Here is a 6138-nt window from a genome sequence, read left to right on the forward strand (position 1 = left end):
ATTCTGCAGCTGTAACAGGATCCCAGGTGTGATGGTTAATTTTATGTGTCAAATTGTCTAAACTGTGGTACCCAGATATTTGGTCAAACACTATTATGGATATTTCTGTGAAGGCATTTTGGGGATGAGATTAATATTTAAATCAGTAGACTCTGAGTAAAGTAAATGACTCTCTATAATATAGGTGGGTCTCATCCAATTGGTTGAAGGCTTGAATAGAAAAATGACTGACCTCCCCAGAGGGAGAGGGAATTTTGCCAGCAGACTGCCTTCAGACTCTTAACTGCAGCTCTTCCCTAGGTCTCCAGCCTGCCAGCCTACCCTGCAGATTTTGGACTAGCCAGGTTCCACAGTTGCATGAGCCAATTCCTTTTTAAAAAATGAACAACTAGATGCCAACAAATTGAACAACCTACAAGAAATAGGAAAATTCTTAGAAACAACCTACCAAGATTGAATCAAGAAGAAATAGAAAATCTGAACAGACTAATTACTAGTAAGGAGATTGAATTAGTAATAAAAAAATCTCCCAGGGCTTCCCTGGTGGCGCAGTGGTTGAGAGTCCGCCTGCCGATGCAGGGGACGTGGATTCGTGCCCCGGTCCGGGAGGATCCCACGTGCCGCGGAGCTGCTGGGCCCGTGAGCCATGGCCGCTGAGCCTGCACGTCCAGAGCCTGTGCTCCGCAACGGGAGAGGCCACAACAGTGAGGCCCGCATACGGCAAAAAAAAAAAAAAAAAAAAAATCTCCCAATGAAGAAAAGCCCAGGACTAGATGGCTTCACTGGTACATTTAAAGAATTAATGCCAATCCTTCTCAAACTCTTCCAAACAATTGAAGAGGAGGGAACATTCCAAAACCATTTTATGAAGCCAACATTATTACCCGATACCCAAACCAGAAAAGGACACTACAAAAAAAGAAAACTACAGGCCAATATCTCTGATGAATATAGTTGCAAAAACTCTCAACAAAACACTAACAAACTGAATTCAGCAACATACTTAAAGGATCATTCTTGTCTTTTTAACAATAGTCATTCTGACTATTCTGTGACATATCTCATTGTGGTTTGGATTTGCATTTCCCTGATGACTAGTGATGTTGAGCATCTTTTCACGTGCCTGTTGGTGAAGATGTGGAGAAAAGAGAGCCCTCATTCACTGTTAGTGGGGATGCAAATTAGTGCAGCCACTATGGGAAAAAGTATGGAGGTACCTAAAAATATTAAAAATAGAACTTCCACATGATCCAGCAATTCCACTACTGGGCATTTATCCAAAGAAAATGAAAACACACTAATTCAAAAATATATATGCACCTCAATGTTCATAGCAGCATTATTTTACAATAGCCAAGATATGAGAGCAACCTAAGTGCCCATCGACAGACGAATGGATAAAAACAATGTGGTGTGTGTGTGTGTGTGTGTGTGTGTGGGTGGGTGGGTGGGTGGGTGGGTGTGGGTGTGTATACACTATAGAATATTACTCAGCAATAAAAAAGAATGAAATATTGCCATCTGTGACAACATGGATGAATGTAGAGGGTATTATGCCTAGTGAAATAAGTCAGAAGGAGAAAGACAAATACTGTATGTTTTCACTTATATGTGGAATTTAAAAAATAGAAGAAATGAATAAATATAAAACAGAAGCAGACTCACAGATATGAAGAACAAACAGATGGTTGCCAGAGGGGAGAGGGGTGGGGGGAGGGCAAAGTGGGTGAAGGGGTTTAAAAGGTACAAGCTACCAATTATAAAATAAATAAGTTACAGGGATGTAATGTACAGCACAGAGAATATAGTCAATATTTTATAATAATTTTGTATGGTGTGTAATCTATAAAAATATTGAATATGTTTTACACCTGAAAGTAATATAATATTGTAAGTCAACTATACGTCAATGAAACATTCAAATAAAAATAAAGGATCAGGGGCTTCCCTGGTGGCACAGTGGTTAAGAATCTGCCTGCCAATGCAGGGGACATGTTCGAGCCTTGGTCTGGGAAGATCCCACATGCCGCAGAGCAACTAAGCCCATGAGCCACAACTACGGAAGCCCGCGTGCCTAGAGCCTGTGCTCCACAACAAGAGAAGCCACAACAATGAGAAGCCCGCGCACCATAACAAAGACACAACGCAGCCCAAAATAAATAAATTTATTTAAAAAATAAATAAATAAAATAAAAAAAATAAAGGATCAGTCATCATGATCAAGTGTGATTTATCCCTGAGATACAAGCATGATTCAATATATACAAATCAATAAATGTGATTCATCACGTTAATAGAATGAAAGAAAAAATCATACAATAATCTCAATGGACACAGAAAAATCATTTGACAAAATTCAACATCCATTCATTATTAAAAATTCTTAACAAATTAGGTATAGAAGGAATTACCTCAACATAATAAAGGCCATATATGAAAAGACCACAGGTAACATCATACTCAATGATGAAAGGCTGAGAGCTTTTTCTCAAAAGTCAGGAATAATACAAGGGTGCCCACTCTCACCACTCCTATTCAGCATAGTACTGGAAGTCCTAGCCAGATAAATTAGGTGTTAAAAAGAAATAAAATGCATCAGAATTAGAATGGAAAAAGTAAAATCGTCTCTATTTGCAGATGACAGGATTTTATACAGAGAAAATCCTAAAGACTGCCAAAAAAACTGTTCGATCTAATCAATGAATTTAGTAAAGTAACAGGGTACAAAATTAACATACAAAAATCATTAGCATTTCTAATGCAAATCAAACCAACAATGAGGTATCACCTCACAACGGTCAGAATGGCCATCATCAAAAAATCTAGAAACAATAAATGCTGGAGAAGTTGTGGAGAAAAGGGAACCCTCCTGCACTGTAGGTGGGAAGGTAAAATGATACAGCCACTTGGAGAACAGTATGGAGGTTCCTTAAAAAATGAAATATAGAACCACAATATGACCCAGGAATCCCACTACTGGTCATATACCCTGAGAAAACCATAATGCAAAAAGGGTCATGTACCACAGTGTTCATTGCAGCAGTAATTACAATAGCCAGGGCATGCAAGCCACCTAAATGTCCATCGACAAATGAATGGATAAAGAAGATGTGGCACATATGTACAATGGAATATTACTCAGCCATATAAAGGAGCGAAACTGAGTTATTTGTAGTGAGGTGGATGGACCTAGAGTCTGTCATACAGAGTGAAGTAAGTCAGAAAGAGAAAAACGAATACCATATGCTAATGCATATATATGGAATCTAAAATAATGGTACTGATGAACTTAGTGGCAGGGCAGGAATAAAGACACAGACATAGAGAATGAACTTGAGGACACAGGGAGGGAAGGGGAAGCTGGGACAAAGTGAGAGAGTAGCATTGACATATATACACTACCAAATATGAAATGGATGGCTAGTGGGAAGTTGCTGCATAGCTCAGGGAGATCAACTTGGTGCTTTGTGACTACCTAGAGGGGTGGAATAGGGAGGGTGGGAGGGAGGCTCAAGAGGGAGGGGATATGGGGATATATGTATACATATAGCTGATTCACTTTGTTTTACAGCAGGAACTAACACAACATTGTAAAGCAATTATACTCCAATAAAGATGTGAAAAAAATCTTTAGCATTTCTATACACAACAACAAATTATCTGAAAAAGAAAATAATCCATTTACATTAGCACCAAAAACAATAAAGTGCTTAGGAATAAATTTAATCAAGGAGGTGAAATATATCCCTACACTGAAAACTACAAAACATTGATGAAAGAAATCGAAGAAGACACAAATAATTGGAAAAGTCTCTCATGTTCATGGATTGGACGAATTAATATTGTTAAAATGTCTACACTACATGAAACTTTCTGTAGGTTCAATGCACCTATCAAACTTCTAATGGCATTTTTTACAGAAGTACAAAAAATAATCCTAAAACTTATATGGAACCACAAAAGAACCAGAATAACCAAAACAATCCTGAGAGAGAAGAATTAAGCAGGGGTATCACACGTCCTGATTTTAAGCTATATTATAAAGCTATAATAATCAAAACTGTATGGTACTGGCATAAAAACAAACACAAGACTAATGGAAAAAAATGCAGAGGCCAGAAATAAAACCAAGCATATATGGTTAACTAATATTTGACAGGGGAACCAGGAATACTCAATGAAAAACAGTCTCTTCAATAAATGGTGCTGGATTGGATATACACATGTAAAAGAATAAAACTAGATCCTTATCTTACACCACTAACAAAAATTAGCTTGAAATGCATTAAAGGCTTAAATGTAAGACCTAAACCACAAAATTCCTAGAAGAAAACTTAGGAAAAAATCTCCTTGACATGAGTCTTGGGAATGATATTTTGGATATGACAACTAAAGAACAAGCAACAATATAAAAAATAAACAAGTCACACTACACCAAACTAAAAAGCTTCTGCACAGCAAAAGCAATTATCAACAAAATGAAAAGGCAACCTATGGAATGAGAGAAATTTTTGCAAATCATATATGTAATAAGGGGTTAATATCCAAAATATATAAAGAACTCATACAACTCAACAACAGAAACAATCCAATTAAAAAATGGGCAAAGGACCTGATTAAACATTTTTCCAAAGAGGTCATACAGATGGCCAAGAGGTATGTGAAAATGTATTCAACATCACTAATCATTGGGGAAATGCAAATCAAAACCTCAATGAGATATCACCTCATGCCTGTTAGAATGGCTATCATCAAAAAGACGAGATAATAAATGCTGGTGAGAATGTGGAAAAAAGGGAACCCTTGTGCACTGTTAGTGGGGTGTAAATTGACACAGCTACTGTGGAAAATAGTATGGCGGTTCCTCAAGAAATTAAAAATAAAACTACCATGTGACCTAGTAATTCCAATTCTGGGAATATATCCATAGGAACAAAAATCACTATGTCAAAGAGATATCTGCATCTCCATATTCACTGCAGCATTATTTACAATAGCAAGTAGTAGAAACAACCTAAGTGTCCATCAACAGATGAATGAGAAAAGAAAATGTGTATATATACATATACAGTCGAATACTATTCAGCCTTAAAAAAAAGAAGGAAACCCTGCCATTTGCTATAACATGGATAGACATTGAGGGCATTATACTAAGTGAAATAAGTCAGACAGAGAAAGAAAAATAAGTATGATCTCATTTACATATGTAATCTAAGAAAACTCATAGAAAAAGAGACCAGATTTGTGGTTACCAGGCATGAGGTTTGAGGGTGGGGAGATTGGACGAAGGTGGTCAAAAGGTACAAACTTCCAGTTATAAGATTAATAAATACTGGGGATATCACGTAAAACATGATGACTGTATTTAAAACTGCTGTATAGTATATTGGGAAGTTGCGAAGAGAGTAGATTCTAAAAGTTCTCATCAAAAGGAAAACAACCCTTTTTTCTGTTTTTAATATCTGTAGGAGAGGATGGATTCTAAAGAAACTTACTGTGGTGATCATTTCACAATATATGTAAGTGGAATCATTATGCTGTACACCTTAAATTTATACAGTGCTGTATGTCACATGTCTCAATAAAACTGAAAGATAAGGAAATACACACACAGACACACACACACATGCTATTGGCTCTGTTTCTCTGGAGAACCCTGACTAATACAACACAGAGTGCTGAAGCTGCTATTCCATGGGTCATACTTTGAGTAGCAAGGAACTAGAGAATATCTGGCATGTGGGCAGACAGCCTCATCTATAATAATGCTAATTTCAGCACTGATTGTGAGAGCAAAACTGTAGGAAAGAACAAAATGTCCATCAACAGTGGTCCAAAAAAATACATTGTGATTCATTCTTACAGTGAAATATTATATAATAGTAAAAATGAATGCCCTGGACATATAGGATTTAGGCCATGTATACATCTGAAACCTGTATGTTAAAATCAAGTTATCAAATGGAAGATAAGGACACTTACAGTATGAAATACATACATATATATATATATATATATATATATGTACATACATATATATATGTACATCTGAGGGGGAAGGAAGGATGGTGCAATAAGGAGAGGGACTCAAAGCATTTGTCAGGTTTATTGCTTATAACCTGCATAGTATGGTACGTG

Source organism: Delphinus delphis, chromosome X (genome assembly GCF_949987515.2).
Source record: "Delphinus delphis chromosome X, mDelDel1.2, whole genome shotgun sequence".
Lineage (NCBI taxonomy): Eukaryota > Metazoa > Chordata > Mammalia > Artiodactyla > Delphinidae > Delphinus > Delphinus delphis.